General features: G+C 39.7%; 7 non-coding genes across 7 annotated transcripts; 6 read left to right on the top strand and 1 right to left on the bottom strand.

The window, feature by feature from the left end:
* Positions 1 to 406: 406 nt before the first annotated feature.
* Positions 407 to 479, top strand: TRNAM-CAU (transfer RNA methionine (anticodon CAU)). Its single transcript has one exon. It is a non-coding gene; the product is annotated as a tRNA-Met (tRNA).
* An 8,735-nt stretch (positions 480 to 9,214) lies between these two features.
* TRNAM-CAU (transfer RNA methionine (anticodon CAU)) lies at positions 9,215 to 9,287 on the top strand. Its single transcript has one exon. It is a non-coding gene; the product is annotated as a tRNA-Met (tRNA).
* A 2,796-nt stretch (positions 9,288 to 12,083) lies between these two features.
* Positions 12,084 to 12,156, top strand: TRNAA-AGC (transfer RNA alanine (anticodon AGC)). Its single transcript has one exon. It is a non-coding gene; the product is annotated as a tRNA-Ala (tRNA).
* A 2,023-nt stretch (positions 12,157 to 14,179) lies between these two features.
* Positions 14,180 to 14,252, top strand: TRNAM-CAU (transfer RNA methionine (anticodon CAU)). The gene has a single exon. It is a non-coding gene; the product is annotated as a tRNA-Met (tRNA).
* A 2,238-nt stretch (positions 14,253 to 16,490) lies between these two features.
* On the top strand, positions 16,491 to 16,563 carry TRNAV-AAC (transfer RNA valine (anticodon AAC)). The gene has a single exon. It is a non-coding gene; the product is annotated as a tRNA-Val (tRNA).
* Positions 16,564 to 17,022: 459 nt separating this feature from the next.
* On the top strand, positions 17,023 to 17,095 carry TRNAA-AGC (transfer RNA alanine (anticodon AGC)). Its single transcript has one exon. It is a non-coding gene; the product is annotated as a tRNA-Ala (tRNA).
* Positions 17,096 to 18,300: 1,205 nt separating this feature from the next.
* On the bottom strand, positions 18,301 to 18,373 carry TRNAM-CAU (transfer RNA methionine (anticodon CAU)). The gene has a single exon. It is a non-coding gene; the product is annotated as a tRNA-Met (tRNA).
* Positions 18,374 to 20,190: the final 1,817 nt, after the last annotated feature.

The raw sequence follows: 20,190 nt of genomic DNA, 5'->3' as shown, positions 1-20,190 counted from the left end.
AGGGGTATTCATTCACTTAGTCAGTCAGTGAACTATGAATAGTATTAACTGGGTACTTCTTAAATTTCTTTTGAATATAAGGTGCCAAGGAAAGTGTAAGAGTGACTGAGGTCTCTGAAGGAGGCAACAGGCAGATCATTAGCCCACAAGAGGGGAAAAGAGCAGGACAGTTGTTACTGGGCCAGCCCAAATGGTACTGCGGGCCAGAGGGTGCAGTTGTCGGGTATATGCTGGGAAGGTGGGACTCCACCGCTGCTGGATGCGGAGCCCTTCAGGGGCAGCGCCGGTTTCAATGGAATGATTCACAAGTAGCGTGGCTACCTTCCTTAAAAGTGGGAAACTGATGGACATGCCTGGAAAGTACTATTTCATATTTTACCTTCAATGCCAGAAGCCCTGACCATCTGCCCTCTTAGCGCAGTAGGCAGCGTGTCAGTCTCATAATCTGAAGGTCCTGAGTTCGAGCCTCAGAGAGGGCAGCTGTTTTATGTTTGTTGCTCAGCCTTGTCCAACTCTTTGTAACCCCATGGACAGTGGCACTCCAGGCTTCCCTGTCCTTCACCATCTCCCGGAGCTTGCTCAAACTCATGTCTGTTGAGTTGGTGATGCCATCCAACCATCTCATCCTCTGTCATCCCCTTCTCCTCCCGCCTTCAATCTTTCCCAGCATCAGGGTCTTTTCATTATTTTTTTTCCATTTATTTTTATTAGTTGGAGGCTAATTACTTTACATCATTGCAGTGGTTTTTCTCATACATTGAAATGAATTAGCCATGGATATACATGTATTCCCCATCCAGGTCCCCCCTCCCACCTCCCTCTCCTCCCGATCCCTCTGGGTCTTCCCAGTGCACCAGGCCCGAGCACTTGTCTCATGCACCCAACCTGGGCTGGTGATCTGTTTCATCCTAGATAATATACATGTTTCGATGCTGTTCTCTTGAAACATTCCCACCCTCGCCTTCTCCCAGAGTCCACAAGTCTGTTCTATATATCTGAGTCTCTTTTTTCTGTTTTGCATATAGGGTTATCGTTACCATCTTTCTAAATTCCATATATATGTGTTAGTATACTGTAATGGTCTTTATCTTTCTGGCTTACTTCACTCTGTATAATGGGCTCCAGTTTCATCCATCTCATTAGAACTGATTCAAATGAATTCTTTTTAATGGCTGAGTAATATTCCATGGTGTATATGTCCCACAGCTTCCTCATCCATTCATCTGCTGATGGGCATCTAGGTTGCTTCCATATCCTGGCTATGATAAACAGTGCTGCGATGAACATAGGGGTGCACGTGTCTCTTTCAGATCTGGTTTCCTCGGTGTGTATGCCCAGAAGTGGGATTGCTGGGTCATATGGCAGTTCTATTTCCAGCTTTTTAAGAAATCTCCACACTGTTTTCCATAGTGGCTGTACTAATTTGCATTCCCACCAACAGTGTAAGAGGGTTCCCTTTTTTCCACACCCTCTCCAGCATTTATTGCTTGTAGACTTTTGGATAGCAGCCATCCTGACTGGCGTATAATGGTACCTCATTGTGGTTTTGATTTGCATTTCTCTGATAATGAGTGATGTTGAGCATCTTTTCATGTGTTTTTTTGCCATCTGTATGTCTTCCTTGGAGAAATGTCTGTTTAGTTCTTTGGCCCATTTTTTGATTGGGTCATTTATTTTTCTGGAGTTGAGCTGGAGGAGTTGCTTGTATATTTTTGAGATTAATCCTTTGTCTGTTGCTTCGTTTGCTATTATTTTCTCCCAATCTGAGGGCTGTCTTTTCACCTTGCTTATAGTTTCCTTTGTTGTACAAAAGTTTTTAAGTTTCATTAGGTCCCGTTTGTTTATTTTTGCTTTTATTTCCAATATTCTGGGAGGTGGGTCATAGAGGATCCTGCTGTGATTTATGTCAGAGAGTGTTTTGCCTATGTTCTCCTCTAGGAGTTTTATAGTTTCTGGTCTTACATTTAGAGCTTTAATCCATTTTGAGTTTATTTTTGTGTATGGTGTTAGAAAGTGTTCTAGTTTCATTCTTTTACAGGTGGTTGACCAGTTTTCCCAGCACCGCTTGTTAAAGAGGTTGTCTTTTTTCCATTGTATATCCTTGCCTCCTTTGTTGAAGATAAGGTGACCATAGGTTCGTGGATTTATCTCTGGGCTTTCTATTCTGTTCCATTGATCTATATTTCTGTCTTTGTGCCAGTACCATACTGTCTTGATGACTGTGGCTTTGTAGTATAGTCTGAAGTCAGGCAGGTTGATTCCTCCAGTTCCATTCTTCTTTCTCAAGATTACTTTGGCTATTCGAGGTTTTTTGTATTTCCATACAAATTGTGAAATTATTTGTTCTAGTTCTGTGAAAAATACCGTTGGTAGTTTGATAGGGATTGCATTGAATCTATAGATTGCTTTGGGTAGTATAGCCATTTTGACAATATTGATTCTTCCAATCCATGAACATGGTATATTTCTCCATCTGTTTGTGTCCTCTTTGATTTCTTTCATCAGTGTTTTATAGTTTTCTATGTTATAGGTCTTTTGTTTCTTTAGGTAGATATACTCCTAAGTATTTTATTCTTTTTGTTGCAATGGTGAATGGTATTGTTTCCTTAATTTCTCTTTCTGTTTTCTCATTGTTAGTGTATAGGAATGCAAGAGATTTCTGTGTGTTAATTTTATATCCTGCCACTTTACTGTATTCATTGATTAGCTCTAGTAATTTTCTGGTAGAGTCTTTAGGGTTTTCTATGTAGAGGATCATGTCATCTGCAAACAGAGAGAGTTTCACTTCTTCTTTTCCTATCTGGATTCCTTTTACTTCTTTTTCTGCCCTGATTGCTGTGGCCAACACTTCCAAAACTATGTTGAATAGTAGTGGTGAGAGTGGGCACCCTTGTCTTGTTCCTGATTTCAGGGGAAATGCTTTCAATTTTTCACCATTGAGGGTGATGCTTGCTGTGGGTTTGTCATATATAGCTTTTATTATGTTGAGGTATGTTCCTTCTATTCCTGCTTTCTGGAGAGTTTTAATCATAAATGGATGTTGAATTTTGTCAAAGGCTTTTTCTGCATCTATTGAGATAATCATATGGTTTTTACCTTTCAATTTGTTAATGTGGTGTATTACATTGATTGATTTGCGGATATTAAAGAATCCTTGCATTTCTGGGATAAAGCCCACTTGGTCATGGTGTATAATTTTTTTAATATGTTGTTGGATTCTGTTTGCTAGAATTTTGTTAAGGATTTTTGCATCTATGTTCATCAGTGATATTGGCCTGTAGTTTTCTTTTTTTGTGGCATCTTTGTCTGGTTTTGGAATTAGGGTGATGGTGGCCTCATAGAATGAGTTTGGAAGTTTACCTTCTGCAATTTTCTGGAAGAGTTTGAGAAAGATAGGTGTTAGCTCTTCTCTAAATTTTTGGTAGAATTCAGCTGTGAAGCCATCTGGTCCTGGGCTTTTGTTTGCTGGAAGATTTCTGATTACAGTTTCGACTTCCTTGCTTGTGATGGGTTTGTTAAGATCTTCTATTTCTTCCTAGTTCAGTTTTGGAAAGTTATACTTTTCTAAGAATTTGTCCATTTCTTCCAAGTTGTCCATTTTATTGGCATAGAGCTGCTGGTAGTAGTCTCTTATGATCCTTTGTATTTCAGTGTTGTCTGTTGTGATCTCTCCATTTTCGTTTCTAATTTTGTTAATTTGGTTCTTCTCCTTTTGTTTCTTAATGAGTCTTGCCAATGGTTTGTCAATTTTGTTTATTTTTTCAAAAAACCAGCTTTTAGCTTTGTTGATTTTTGCTATGGTCTCTTTAGTTTCTTTTGCATTTATTTCTGCCCTAATTTTTAAGATTTCTTTCCTTCTACTAACCCTGGGGTTCTTCATTTCTTCCTTCTCTAGTTGCTTTAGGTGTAGAGTTAGGTTATTTATTTGACTTTTTTCTTGTTTCTTGAGGTAGGCCTGTAATGCTATGAATCTTCCCCTTAGCACTGCTTTTACAGTGTCCATCAGGGTCTTTTCAAATGAGTCAGTACTTTACATCAGGTGGCCAAAATATTAAAGTTTCAGCTCCAGCATCAGTCCTTCCAATGAATATTCAGGACTGATTTCCTTTAGAATTGACTAGTTTGATCTCCTTGCAGCCCAAGGGACTCTCAAGAGTTCTCCAATACCACAGTTCAAAAGCATCAATTTTTTGGCACTCAGCTTTCTTTATAGTCCAACTCTCACATCCATACACGACTACTGGAAAAACCATAGCTTTAACTAGGAAGACCTTTGTCAGCAATGCAATGTTTCTGCTTTGTAATATTCTGTCTAGGTTTATCATAGTTTTTCTTCCATGGAGCAAGCGTCTTTTAATTTTGTGGCTGCACTCACCATCTGCAGTGATGTTGGAGCCCAAGAAAATAAAGTCTCTCACTGTTTCCATTGTTTCCCCATCTATTTGCCATGAAGTGATGGGACCAGATGCCACAATCTTCGTTTTTTGAATATTGAGTTTTAAACCAGCTTTTTCACTCTCCTCTTTCACCCTCATCAAGAGGCTCTTCAGTTCCTCTTCAAACTTTCTGCCATAAGGGTGGTGTCATCTGCATATCTGAGGTTATTGATATTTCTCCCAGCAATCTTGACTCCAGCTTGAGCTTCATCCAACCCAGCATTTGGCATGATGTACTCTGCACATAAGTTAAATAAGCAAGGTGACAATACAAAGCCTTGACGTATTCTTTTCCCAATTTGGAACCAGTCGGTTGTTCCATGTCCAGTTCTAGCCATTGCTTCCTCACCTGCATACAGGTTTCTCAGGAGGTAGGTAAGGTGGTATTCCCATCTCTTTAAGAATTTTCCACAGTTTGTTGTGATCCACACAGTTAAAGGCATAGTCAATGAAGCGGAAGTAAACGTTTTTCTGGAATTCTCTTGCTTTTTCTATGATCCAACGGATGTTGGTAATTTGATCTTTGGTTCCTCTGCCTTTTCTAAATTCAGCTTGTACATCTGGAAGTTCTTGGTTCAGGTACTGTTGAAGCTTAGCTTGGAGAATTTTGAGTATGACCCTGCTAGCATGTGAAATGAGTACAGTCTGTGGTAGTTTGAACATTCATTGCCTTTCTTTGGGATTGGGATGAAAACTGACTTTTTCATCAGTGGCCACTGCTGAGTTTTCCAAATCTGCTGGCATACTGAGTGCAGCACTTTTAACACCATCATCTTTTAACAGCATCATCACTCTTCATCTGTACTGCTCAATGCCCATATTTTTTCCTTCACTGTAACATGCTCTTGTGTCTTATTTCCAATGGCTCTTACCTGTAATATTTTGTACTTTTTATTGCTGTATTATATGGTGTAGATATATAATTTCTCATGACCTGCCTCAGTAACAATGGGAAAATATCTTAAGATAGAACAAAGCATGAGCTTCCCTAGTGTAGCGGTCATCACACTTGCCTAACATGCGAGAGGTCCTTGGCTGGAAACCGAGCAGAAACAGCTGTGTTTTTTGCCTTCCACTATCCGGGGAAAATCAGTTCACCTCCTCCCCTAAAAGGAATCAGTGATCATTGCACTCCTGTTGGTCTGTCATTTTCATCTCATTTTTAAGAAACAGATAATCATCCTAAGGTAGTCCTGTTGTATTAGCTGGCTGTTCTGGGTGAGTCCTCCCAACTGGGACATTTTCCCTTTTATTTCAGAAAGTCTGAAATGTGAAATTTGGGGCACTGAATGTTTCCCATGGCTCCTCCTCACCCCTTTTCCTTAGAGGAGGAATAGCTACCAATCTCACTTTTGCTTCGAGTCGTCTTTGGGAAGACGTGCCCTTTGTAGTCCTGGTTTCAAGTGAATAATGGAGATGGTACTCTGAAACACTGGGGAAAAGAGCTTGATAAAGGTGGGGAATTAGCTCAAGTGGAAGAGCACTTGCCTAGCATGCGAGAGGCAGTGGGACTGATACCCACATTCACCAGCTTTTAAGAAGCACTGGCAAAAAAAAAATACATCCAAATTGCAACTTCAGACCTGAAAAAATAATGTGTAGATAGAACAATAGCAAATACTCAATCCAAATGACAAAGAGGCAAGTGTACTTTAAAAAATGAACAGAACTTCAGGGACAAACAGGAAAATAGCAAAGTGCTTACATTCACATCACTGGAGACCCAACAGAGGAAGAAGGGAAACAATGGGGGGGGGGGGGGTGGTGGAATTGGTTACTCAAATTTGGCAAAAGACATAAACCAGAATAAAAACATTCAGCAACCCTAAAGCAGGTTAAAATCAAATAAACCCAGAGGCAGACAGATGACAATTAAACTGCTTGAAACTAGAAAGGCGGGGGCGGAGAGGGGCGGAGGGGGGCGGAGAGGGGGGATAGCTCTAAAAGTACCAGAAGAAAATGAAAGGGAAACTGCAATCTGAATGATTGTTAATTTCTCATCAGAAACTGTAAGAACCATAACAAAGTAACATGATTTTTATGTTATTTTGAAAGAAAAGACCTGTCAATCTAATAGCTAAATACAACAAAAATACCCTTCAGACAGACATAAAGTTTACCTTCTCATTTGAAGGTAAACTGAGTGACTCCATTGCTAATGGAAGTTCTAGAAAAGAGTAATGCTGTGAGACAAGAAAATGATACTAGAAGGAAATATATAGGATAGTATAAATGAAGAAAGTTAACCAAAATTTCAGAAACAGAAACTCGTTTGAAATTAAATAGCCCATATTGGAGGTTTACTAGGACTGCAGTCTGCGAAACACAGATTTAAGAAGCACAAGAGTTGTGTTCCATTGGACTACAAAATGAAGGAAGCTTATTAAAGGGAAAAAACTGCAAGGCCACACAGTGACATAAGTTGTTTTTCTAGCATTGTAATTGATGCTAACAAGAAGAAAGACAGCTTATTAAGCAAGAATTGGTTAGAGTCTGCGATGGTTACTTAGTTACAAGGGGGAACCTTGAGACTACAAGTTTGCAGCTGGTGGATGTTGTTCCGACTATGGCTGGTGGTGGCCCTGGGTTTGGTACAGTGATATAGGGAAGGGTCCAAGGCCAGATTCCTCAATGGCCATCCTCCCCATTTTTGTGTGCCTGAACTGTGATTACTCCCTTATGATTTCAATTTGTCACTGGAACCATAGACGAGAAGGAAATAACCGGGAAAGCATAATAGATTTGTATGTTCCTCTTTAATTCTTTAAAGTATGTTTGATGCTTGAAAGTGAAAATCATTACATTGTCTGATGGAATTTTCATTGTATCTATATGTACTGTATGAAGGGGTTGTGGTAAAGAGACTACATGGTGGTGAGGTTTCTATACACAACTTGAATGGTAATTTATTGATTCTAAGTATACTGTGAAATATTAAGGATGTATATGGTAATCAATACACCACCTACTAAAAATGTTTAAATGAATCAAGTAAGGGTAGGGAGGAAGAGGAGCAGAGAAAAACAAGAAACAAAGGAAGCAGCTATTAATAAATTATTTAGTAAATCTAAAAGCAAACTTACTAGTCATAATATTATTTGAGTTATTATAGTCAGCAATTTATTGTTAATGCATTCTAACAATCCAGATATATCAAACAAAATCAGTTTGTCACAATACATTAAAAATATATATGATGATTAGAAGGAATTCACTTCAAATACAGTTAGTTGTGAGATGAAAAGCTGTATTCAAGATTAAAAGTTACATAGGAGATTGAAAGCAAAGAATAGGAAAACAGACCTATGCAAACATTAATAAAAAAAAATAAAGTAGATATATTACTATAAGACTAAGTGGATTTCAAAGCAGAGAAAAATTCCAAGCATTGCTTTGAGAAGCTATACAATTATAAAATGTCAACTCACTAATAAAACAACTATCCAAAATGTGTATGCCCCTGACCACGGAGCTTCAAAACCCATAAGCAATAGCTAATGAAACTGAAAAGACACATAGAAAAGTCCTCAGTTATTGTTGAAGATATCAACAATCTTCTCTCTTTAATTGATAGATCTAGTAGATAACAAATTGGAAAATACAGTGTGGAACTTAACACTATCCACCACTGAATCTAAATGACCTTATTAAGTAAAATTGCAGTGTCAGTAGAAAGAAGGATCAAAGAGTTGGGAGAAAAGCAAAATTATATCAAAACAAAGAAACCAAAAATTGTCAGTGAGAAGCAGAAAAGTGGTATTTCAGAAAGAGTTATTTAGCTGTAAATGCCAGGGAGACTGAAAGTGGTGAAACTGGAAGCAGATCATTCCTTTTCCATATTTATCCTTCCTATTCCTGAGGCCTGGAGTAATCAGATTCTGTGTCAGTCCTCTGAACCTGCTACAGTGCCTAACACTGTAGCTCCACAACAATAATGCACTGAATGAATGAAAAGGAAGTGATAGATTCAAAAAAGTTGCACAAGAATAATGTTTAGTATTTGGCAGATCATTTGATATGGGTTTTGAAGGACTTGGAAGTCTAAGCCCAACAGTCCAGCACAGAAGTTGGGAATTAGATAGTGGGTGTGAGCTGGAGTAGAGAGAGAACTCACAATTTGGAATCTAATAATTTCTCTCAATTTATACTTTGCTGTTTAACAGAAATATTACTTAACTTCTCTGAGCTATCAGTTTGTCTGGAAAGTACAAAATATGATACAAAGGTTTATTACCTAAATTCAAGTGGACTATATGAAATAATCTCCATAAATCTCTTCGTATGAATTAGTATGTAAGGCTGAAAAAACAAGGTAGTTTTTGTAAGTTTGTGGTTTTTGCAGGAAGAATGTCTCTAGCCATGTAGGTACGAATGGAGATGTGGAGTAAGACAGAGAAGTCCAGACTTGAGGACTATTGATTCACTCAGTGAACTAATATTAACTAGGCAATTCCTATATTTCTTTTGCCAATGAGATCATGGAAAATGTAAGATCAGCTGAGATTTCTGAGAGCAGGAAAAAGCACATCTTTGGACCACAAGGCTAAGAAGACAGCACATTAATTGTCCCCAGCCATGCAGCCCAGATAATCTTATTTTTGGGTGTATACTGGAAAGGCTTGGACTGCATCATTCCTAGCGTGGAATCCACTGGATTTATCATTGGTTTATTGGAATGATTTTCAAGTATTTATTAAAAACTAGGAACTGATAAAAGTGTGGGTGGTTGGAAAATACTATTTCCTTTCTACTTTCAATAGGAACTGCTTATGCTATCTGCCCTCTTAGCGCAGTAGGCAGCGCGTCAGTCTCATAATCTGAAGGTCCTGAGTTCGAGCCTCAGAGAGGGCAGATCCTACTTTTTGACCTGGCTAAAGTTATGTTGCAGGAAAAACCCAACAGCAAGTAAAATTAGGTGGGCACCAGCAAAACATTTGAAAAATGACCGAATATTTGCTTAGAAGGTTGAAATAAGATTTTAAGTTTGTTGCAATTCCCAGTAACTTCAGCAAAATCATTGGTGAAGAAGTTTAGATTCACCAGAAAGATCTCGGATCAAAAAGAGAGTTAGAACATGGGAATTAGGTTAAATGTTACAAAGCCTTCTTTGCACTCAAAGCTAGTGGGAAAGACACTTGTTTCCACCAGTTTTGCTCTATCATTCCTTCTCCACAGGACCTGAGTCCTCAGAGGTTCTTTCCTGAACCCAACTTCGGGAAATATTGGATTTCTTTTTTAAATGATGATTTATAAATTTCTGGTTCTTTTCTTATTTCACCCAGAAGAGAGTCTTTGGTCTTTGACCAATAATACTCTTTGTCGCAAACAGTTGGACTCAACTGAGTGACTAAGCACGCACGCACCCACTTTCGCATTATGCTACAATAAGGGAAAAAAAAACGTGCTGTGAAGGGAGTGAGCATGATCTGTACTGGAGTATGCTAGCCTTTCCTTCTCAACATTCATGACTTTTGGCTAGTGGGAGAGTGGACCTCCCATCCTTGTAAATAGAGAGAAAAGAAGGCTGTTTTGCAATCGACATTTATGGGACCTATTGACCTGGGGAAAGAGAGAAGTCTCTTGAGGGACATTTAAAGAGACAAGATGGACAACAGAACTTGTGGGTCTGAGGACTGAGTGCCCTGGGTCTGAGAGGGAACCACAAAGATCCAGACTGTCAAAAACAAAATAAAAAAGAAGATGTGAAGTCAGGGGAATTCTTAGAGCAAACTCATGAACAAGAATAGGAGTAGGATCTTCGGGTAGTTCTTCGTTATGGAAGTTTCTTACCCATCCATTTCAACCCAACCATCATAGTACCTGTAATGACAGTCCAAATTAACACCTTCAGAAATATCACCAAGAATTGAAACAATCTGGTGATATTTGACTTCCACATATAGAATCCCAAATAGAATTTTTCCTCTTTGCACAGGCAGCTAGAATGTTTTAAATGAGGCAGGAGGGATTCCAGCAGGTAATACAGGAAATATATTTAACATCATTAGTGATAAGATCCTGATGATGGGATGCATGAGACAAGTGCTCGGGCCTGGTGCACTGGGAAGACCCAGAGGAATCGGGTGGAGAGGGAGGTGGGAGGGGGGATCGCGATGGGGAATACATGTAACTCCATGGCTGATTCATGTATGACAAAACCCACTGCAATGTTGTGAAGTAATTAGCCTCCAACTAATAAAGATAAATGAAAAAAAAAAAAAGATCCTGATGAAGTCCCAAAACAGGAAGGAACGTTAAAGAGGGTCGTGATTCTACCATGCAGAACTGTGAACAGCCCTTGCACTTTGCTTTTCCCTGAAAGACTTCCCTCTCCTTTAACCTGATCTTAAGCTTCTTCAGACACAAAGAATCCTATGGATGATGCCCTTGGAGGCTCTGTGAAAGGGCGGTCCTTCAGCAAGCCCACCATTTGGTTAGGCCTTTGGCACCACAGTCTTGAAAGGAGCTGGAAATTTTCTTACATTTTTACTTTTCTGTGGGCATTTGGTAACTGGGCTCTGTCTGGGTTTCCCAACTGCACACAGAGGACTTCTCTTCACCTCTCAGATCCTGACTAATATAACTTCTTATTTTGAATCAGACTTAGTAATATGCCTACTTCTTGGCACTGAGCCCCTAAGTCAAATGTTACTTTGCTTCTGAGACCCCCCTCCCTAGCTAATGCCTCTTATCATGATTTCAATCTGTCCATCAATTTATGCCACCTTCCTTACAAGCACTGTGTTTTAGAAATTGTCTTATGAATTTTCAATTAAATTTCCTGTCTCTCCTCTAGAATATAAGGATCTTTAGGCTCAAATCATTGTGTCCTCATTGCCTGGAGTTAAGGCATAAACATGGCTTCGGCCTTGAAATGGAAGTATTAGGTAAGGATAGGAAATAGGTAGATCAAATTAATAAATTATTTTATTAACTCCCAAAATGTTACTCTCTGGTTCTGTCAATTTATTTTGCTCTTTCGATATGCCTTACTCAATGTTTTAAATTTTACTGATGAATGGCAGTTTATACAACTTGAAATTTTCCCAGACAGAATTTTCTGCTTTCTAATTAGTGAACTGAACTGAACTGAATTAGTGAATAACAAAAAAAGATGTAAGGGAACACAGATATTTAGGACTACTGTTACAAAAGTCACAACAGATAGCAGTTTAGTGTTAGTCACTCAGTTATGTCCGACTCTGTGACCCACCAGGCTCCTCTGTCCATGGGATTCACCAGGCAGAATACTGGAGTCGGTGGCCATTCCCTTCTCCAGGATAACAGTTTAAAGTTGGGTGAAAACTAGAACAAATTAAAAGCCTATTTCCTTTTGCATGTATTTTCTTTCAACCATTTTCTTCTTCATGGATTCTTAATTTCTGGTTTCTCTTCAGTCAACAGTGAAACCGCAGAATGTTGCCTCTGTCTCTTCTTTTTCCCATGGTGACTTTCTCCTCCTTTCCTCAGCAGAGGAGTAGATAGCAATTGCACTACTGCCTTAGGCATCTTTGAGAAGATGTGCCCTTAGTCCAGTCCTGGTTTCACTTTAAGGACCTTGATATTTTCTGAAGTTCAGGCTGCTCAGAAGAGTAAATAAAGTGGAGACGGTGTGAAAAGCTAGAGGAAAATGATAAACATGAGGGTGGGGAATTAGCTCAAGTGGTAGAGCGCTCGCTTAGCATGTGAGAGGTAGTGGGATCGATGCCCACATTCTCCAGTTTTGGTCCTTTCAACAAGGAGCTCCAGCTGACAACCGCAAATCTTGCAACCTATACAAAAAAGGGAGAAAACACACATTGCACTCTTCTCTGGGCAAGGATGAGATCAGCTCTACCGTCCTTTTGGTATATATATCTACTATCAACCTATAATCTGCTTTCTGTTTGTTCAGAATAGCTTGTCATCTCAAGGAATATGCCCAAATGCTCTCTTTATTCCTGTTTCTTCCTGCAAGTTGGCTGCAAGGCTGCCTAATCCTGAGAAGCGTAGGGCAGAGCAGGGTCAATATGGGAAAGCAGACACCACAGAGTATTAATCAAAAAACAGCTGAAGTGGATATATTAATGTCAGACAAAGTGGATTTCGAATTTCCAGTTATTAAGTGAGAAGTTACATAATTATAAGGTGTTAGCTTACCAATGAAATAAACTATCCTGTGTGTGTATGTCCTTGATCACTGAACTTCAAATTCATGAACTGAAACTGATAAACTTGAAAGGAAAAATAGAGAAACCCACAGTTATCATCATAGGTGTCAAAATTTCTCTAATGGTAGATTAGAGAAATGGTAGATTAGATTAATGGTAGATCTAGTAGTTAACTAAACTACACCATTCACCAGTGGATCTAATTGATCCGATAGAGCAAAATCTCAATATAGAAAGGTGGAAAGAAAAGCCAAAGAGTTGAGAGAAAAGCAAGATCATATCAAAACTAAAAAATCAAGAATGGTCAGAGTGAAGCAGAGGGACATCATGAACATATATTTTTAAACTCATTATTTAGTTGTAAATGCCAGGAAGACTCAAAGTGGTGAATCTGGAAAAAGATTGTCCTTTGTACATATACATCCTTCTAGCTCCAGATGTCTGGGTGATCAGATTCCTTCTGAAATACCTGAAGCTACTGCAGTGCCAGGCACATAGCAGCTCCCCAATGAATATGAGCTGACTAAATGGAAAGGAAGTGATAGATTCAAGAGAGCTTCACAAAATAGTGTTCAGATTTGCCAATATTACTCAGTGAAAGTGGATTTTGAAGGAAGAGAATGAGCCAAAGTTTGACTTGGAAGTCTAAGCCCGAAACACCAGCAGAGAGGAGATTGGGAATTACAGTGTGTATGAATGAGCTATTGTGGAGAAGAATGTACAGTGAGATTATCAGCTGGAGCAGAAAAAAATAACATAATTTGGAATTAAATAATCTGCTTCTCAATTCAGACTTTACAGCTTAGCAGACACATTACTTAACTTCTCTCAGTTGCCAACATATGTGGGAAATGCAAATTATGACACCTAGCTGTCAAAATTCAATTGGAATATATGAAATAATCTTCATAAATCTCTTAGTCTAATTAATAGCCCAAAAGGCTGAAGAAAAACAGGGAGCTTTTTTGTTAAGTCTGTCTGTAGTTTTTTGGTTTTTTTCCAGTCTGTGGTTTTTGTAGAAAGATCATCTTCTGTCCTGTTCATGCAAGTGGAGATGTAGAGTGAGACAAAGACATATGGAGTGTAGACAAACTTGAGGAGTATTCATTCACTCAGTCAGTGAATTAATATTAACTGGGTATCTCCTAAGTTTCTTTTGAATATAAAGAAAGTGCAAGAGTGAGACCCAGTCCAGTGTTCTTGCCTGGGGAATCCCAGGGACGGGGGAGCCTGTGGGCTGCCGTCTCTGGGGTCGCACAGAGCCGGACACGACTGAAGCGACTTAGAAACAGCAAGAGTGAGATCTCTGAGGGAGAGAAGAGGCCAATCATTGGAACACAAGAGAGGAAAAGAGCTGCAAAAGTCACGATTGTTCCTGGTCTTGCGGGCCAGAGTGTCCAACTGGTGGATGTATACCGTAAAGGTGTGGACGCCATCATTTCAGAGGGTAGAATCCGCCGGGTGCAGCACTGTCTTATATGGAATGGTTTTCAAGGAACACTGGTTGCATTTTTTAAAATCTGGAAACTGAGAGATGTGCCTGAAAAATATTATTTCATATTTTAATTAGAATGTAAGGACTTTACGTTGTCTGCCTTCTTAGCGCAGTAGGCAGCGCGTCAGTCTCATAATCTGAAGGTCCTGAGTTCGAGCCTCAGAGAGGGCAGCTTGTTTTTTTCCTCCGCAGTCGAAGTAGTCTAATGTCACTCTGCTAAGAAGAAAACGTATGCAGGCTACACCAAAACCAAATCGAAAGGAACAAACAAAGAATCAACATAAAATAACCCTGGGAGTTAGTGAGGTACAGGGAAGCCTGGGGTGCTGCAGTTCATGGAGACGCAAAGCGTCAGACACAATTGAGGGACTGAACAGCAAAGTAAAATGATCAAATGCTGCCAGATAAGCATTTGATAAAGGATCCATTATTTGCTCAGGAGTGTAATTCTAGATTTCAAGTCTGTTGCACTTCCCAGTAACTTCAGTAAAATCATAGATGAAGTAATGTAGATGACATCACAAAAATATGATATTTTTGTGTCTTCTCCATCTGATAGAAGACTTCTCTTTCACATTGGTGCTCTAAAGGACGCCCAATGGCAATTAAGGAATGGAAGATGTAAAATCATTTATTCTTTTAATCATGAAACAAATAATTCATGTTTACACCACTATTCTGGGTGCAGTGAATCAAGAGTGAATAAAATCTCCAAATTTCCTTCCTTGTGGAGCTACATCCCTCCATCTTTCACGTCTTTTAGAGTGGCAGGATACAGGGAGCTTGAAGATTTAACTAATACGGTTTGTGAGGGTTCTTACACTTTATCTCTGGCATTGTGAGCTTGGAGGCTGGAGGGAGAAAGTGGAGACAGGGGTTACTTCTGGCCTGCTGACAGTGTAGATGGTGTAGTAGCCTTTTCAGAATAATCAAATATCATGAAACCACTTTATTCTTTGGGGACCAGAGACAATATGGTGACATATGTGATTATGGATTGTGGGATTCCAACTTTGCCCAGTTGATTTTCCTTTAAAATGTGAAAGAGAAATGATACTCTGTTTTACTTCTTATACACGTTACCAAAATGATACTCAGGGTTGGATTTCTGAAGGTTAGCTTGTCCAGAGCTTCCTTCCTGCAGATTTGACCTTGCTGTTGCTTCCCCTTAAGGGTTCAAGGAAGGGAGGCACCTTCAGCCTGCAGAAAGCACCAAGCTAGTTACCTCTTTCTATTTGCTGCCTCTCTGACCCTTTGAGAGATCGATGACCACCACTGGGGACTTGGAATACCGAATACAAAAGAATGAAGAGGAATGAAAAAACTCCTTTTTCAGCACTGGGTGCTAAAACTTATATTACATGTTTATTAATCTTATGCAAGTTGTTTGATTTAGCTTTGCAGTTCATTCAAATATCATTATTCCCATTTTACAGAGAAAACTGAAGCTTAAAATAGTTGAACCATCTTTTTTTTCAGTTCGCGTGGCTCTCCGGAGCAAAACCAGAAGCGCAAAGCTGATTTTTTTTTTCTATATTAAAATGTAGCCTTTTCCTTTAACCCTGCACTTAGTCTTTTCCTCCAGACCAATTCATTTATTAATTCACTATTATTATAAATGACAGGATTTAATCTTCCATGCATCAGATATTAATTCACAATCACTTGTGTTTACTACCCAGACTCAAGTATTCTACATGCCTTTGACTCTTCTCCTTCAAATCTCTACACCCAGTATCTTGATATGTGCTTAAATACTGTAGATTCTTCCCACACAGCTCTCCAGAATCTTTCTCTTCCTTCTCATGAACCTATGCCTTTGTCCATTCTGTGTTTATGAAAGATGTATTCCGAGCCAGCTAGTGTACTAGGCCGCAGGTACAGAGGGACTCTTGATCTTACAACTTCTTTTTCTTTCTCTCTAATTCTATTTTCTCCATCTCCTACCTATTTGGCATTCAAAACAAAAAAAGTTTCATAAAATATTTTTATTTTAAAGCCATATGCCTGCATGTTTTTCAAAGGTTTTTAAGCCTCCCCAATATTTTCCCCAATGTACCTTCATGTGTCCAGGCTTTTTCAATCACTGTTTCTCTCCATATCTACTTTACAAACACACACATACACTAACACACTCCACTCCAACTACACAGGTATATTTCTGAACACAGGAATTCCTACCATCTTGATTGTTCTTCCACCCTGTTGATTCTTTATCCTCACACCTCAATGTCCGTATTTTTTTTTTCTCTTTCATGGGATCTCACTTCTTATTTTTGATAGGTCTTATTTATAACAGGGTTTTTTTGTTTGTTTGTTTTGGTTATTCTCTTATATGATGTAGATGTGAAACCTTTCATGAGCCACCTCAGCATGAACTGCTTATCTCAAAAATGGACTATTATGTGAGTTTCCGTAGTGTAGTGGTCATCACGCTCGCCTAACACGCGAGAGGTCCCCGGTTCGAAACCGGGCGGAAACAATGGTTGTTCTTTTACCTTCAGTCATCCAGGAAAAAATCAGCTCACCGCCTCCCCTAAAAGGAACGAGTTATCAACCCACCTCTTTTTGTTGTTTGGGCCCTCTTTTTAAGAAACAGATAATCATCCTCAGATAGTCTCGTCGCATCAGCTGACTGTTCTGGATGACTCCTCCCAACTGAGACGTGTTCTCTTCTGTCCCAGAAAATCTGAAAGGGGAACCTTTGGAGTGCCAAACGTATCCTATGGCTTCTTTCTCCTTTCCTGGCAGAGAAATAGGTACCGATTGCGCTCTTCCCTCGGGGTATCTCTGAGACGGTGTGCCCTTAGCTCAAATTCTGATTCCCATTAATGGGTTTGACATTTCCTGAAGTTTGGACCACCCAAAAGAAGGAATAATGGAGAGGGTGTGTTGATAAACTGGAGGGTGGGGGGAGAAGCGAAAGAGAAGGCTTCATGGTGGGGGATTAGCTCAAATGGTAGAGCGCTCGCTTAGCATGCGAGAGGTAGTGGGATCGACGCCCACATCCTCCAATTTTACTCTCAACAGAGGCGCTCCAATCTTCCAATCTCCAGAAAGAACTCTCTAGAAATTAGTCCCTTTAGACTCTTCTTAGGGAAAGAACAAGACAAGATAGCGATGGCCCTTCTGGTTCGTACATCTACTACCAACGTATGACCTGTGTTCTGCTACAGAATAGCTGGCTCATCTCAAGGGCTATGCCCACTTCCTCTTTTTTCCCCTCCGTTTCTTCATGCACTTGGCCGCAAGGCGGCCCAATCCTGAGAAGCGCAGGGCAGGGCAGGGTCAATAAAGCCTCAACTTTCTTGTCAGGGGCTGAAACCGAGTGCCCCAAGTAACCAAAAATCTCGGGAAAGACCCTATAGGAAGCAAATACGTGAAGTTATAGTTAACTTCTGGGTGCACCCACGAGCTGTGAATGAGTGGCTCTGATCCTGAACAACAACCAACCTAGAGTTGCTAAGATGGAAAATGACCAGCTCAGCCTCCCACAGACTTTCTTCCTCTTTGAGCATCTCGGCCTGCTCGAGACTCCTCATCTCTCTTCCACTATTTTCCTCCACTGGCTATAAGGTTGGCTTGTCAGTTAAGATATCTCCAGCTCTGACATGTGTGAAACCATACAAGGGGTGGTGGGGAATCAGAAAGATCCGACTTATCACACGTCCAATATTTCAATGTCCAATATTTCTCTGTCTTCTTCGGGCTCATAAAAAAAAAAAGTTAAAGACTCTCCCTGCCCCTCCAAAAGTCAACGTGTTCTACATCTGTATTGAGCTGTAGTCAACTGGGAAGTTGCGGTTACCGACCCAGGGCTCAAGGAGAAGCTTAGGCGGAGAATGCGGCCACAGACCCGGCAGGCCCCAGTCAGTGAAGTTAGTGAAGTACAATTCGCCGCGACAGTCTATTTTCAGCTCGTGGTTATTTCAGCACTAGAATTTTATGCCCTCCTTGGTTTTTCGGGACTAATCTGAAGACTCAAGTGTCACTGCCGTCAAGGCGGAGCATCTCTAGAACTTCCGGATAAACCGCCATTGCGGGAGTGCTCGTCTAAATGGGGACCTGGAACGGTTATCGTGAGAAAAACTCTGACACAATCTCACGTCTTGATACTTCACAGCAGAGCAAACTGCATCCCAGAAACAAATGAATGCAAAAACAGACTCAAGGAAAATGAACGCGCCTAAGGAAAAGCAAACAACAGGAAAAAAAACCATGCCCTCTCTGAGGCTCGAACTCAGGACCTTCAGATTATGAGACTGACGCGCTGCCCACTGCGCTAAGAAGGCACTGAAAAGAAGGTGTTGGCTAGGCTTTAAAGAAACTTAAGTCAGTGCTTGCCTTCTTGCTGGTGCTGTTCTTGTTTTCTGTTCATCTGGATCATTGGTCCCTCAGAGTTAACAGTCACATTTTCACCATCCAGAGTCTTCTCTCTGAAACAATAGACTCTCACCAAATAGTAGTTGGGTGAATGTACAGAAAAATTTTCACACCTTGAAACATGTATGTAATTTTTTTTGCTCAATATTTTAGTTCTACCATAATTTCCAAAGTACAACTTGGGATTATTTTTCAAAAAGTTAATGTTTGTTTGGATTTACCTATGTTTTTGTCTATGCATTTTCTCACCATGATTTGCACTGTAAGTCTAATAGAATGCAAATTCTTTGTCTTTTTTGTTTACTGATTTGTCCAAAAAGTCTAGAGCAATGTCTCTGAAAATATTTACTAAGGAATATATCTATGAAAATTTCCTTCCTTTTATAGTATATTCTTGAGATTTCCTTTATTGGGGGTCTCTGTGGGATAAACTCTCAAATTTTCTTTTGTCTCATGCTATCTTTATATCACTATCATTCTTCAAAAATAGTCACTAAGTGTAATTTTAGTTGAAGAGTTATTTTATTTCTTCAATTTGAAAATTACCTTAGCTATTTTCTAGCTAACAGTGTCACGTTTGCAGGCAATCTCTTTTCTATTTTTTGAGAATTGTTGTTAATCATTAGTGTCATTTTGGTACTCTTGTCCCTCTTCTTCCTCTCCTTTTTCTCCTCTTCTTTTACAGTTTCACTGTGATGTAACTGGCTATGGATTTCTTTTTATAGTCCCAGCTTTTGGTGAATAGGACTTCCTGAATCTTTTCTATAAATCTTGAATTTATAGGTAAAAAATTCTCATGTATTTATGCATTCATTTTTTAAATCATGGGTCCCCTACCCAACCTCCTCTCCTGTAGATAGAAATTCACAATTGTCATTAAACAAGGGAGTGTTCAGTCAGATGACCATCCCTGATAATCATTAGAAACAAATTGTGGACGTATAGCCAAGTGTTGAAAATGTTTGGATATTAAATAGAACTTTAAATTATTGCTTAGAATTAAATCCATATAGAAGACAGTAACAAAACCTCGCCATATTTTATTACCATCAGAGGCAGCCTCCTAAAATGAATATGTATAAATTCTAGAGCTTTAAATTATACTGCTGAGAAGGGATGACCATCAGCAAGATGGCAAAATAGAAAGCACAGACCTTGTTTCCTAACAGAGACACCAACTTAACATCAGTATATGGTCCAAAAAGCTTTTATGAGCTCTCCAGAAACCAGTTAGGAAGTCGCAGTACCCTCAAGTAGTACAGAGCCAAGAACAGCTGCACTGAAATGGATAAATAAAACTATGGCGTTCGACCCACTGCAGATTTTCCTCCAAGCTGACAAAACTCAGCGAGATCAGAAGAAAATGACCAATTTATTGCTTCTCTCTTCGGACGGAAAGGGAAGAATGGAACATATGCCAAACATTCTGGGTTTTCAGGGGTTGGGCGGAGTCTGCCCAAGGGACTGGTTTCTTTCTCACTTGACTAGAAGCACTCATACCAAACTCGCATACTTTGGATGTTTGGGGGAACCTGAGAAGAGAGTTTGACAGCTTGAGGCCGCACCACAGAGCCTGCAATACCATCGATAAACACAAGAGGGAGCAAGAGACTATCCGCTCCGGGAAAAGAACCCGCTATGGAAGCCTCTAGTGCGTTTTTCACTTCAAATTTGCTTTCTTCAGCTCTGTGACTTCGGTTTGGTACTTTCTTATATTTTCTATCTC

This window comes from Odocoileus virginianus, chromosome 27 (assembly GCF_023699985.2).
Source record: "Odocoileus virginianus isolate 20LAN1187 ecotype Illinois chromosome 27, Ovbor_1.2, whole genome shotgun sequence".
NCBI classification, from domain to species: domain Eukaryota; kingdom Metazoa; phylum Chordata; class Mammalia; order Artiodactyla; family Cervidae; genus Odocoileus; species Odocoileus virginianus.
Note: the sequence above shows the minus strand (reverse complement) of the source record. Positions and strands in the feature narration are given on the sequence as shown.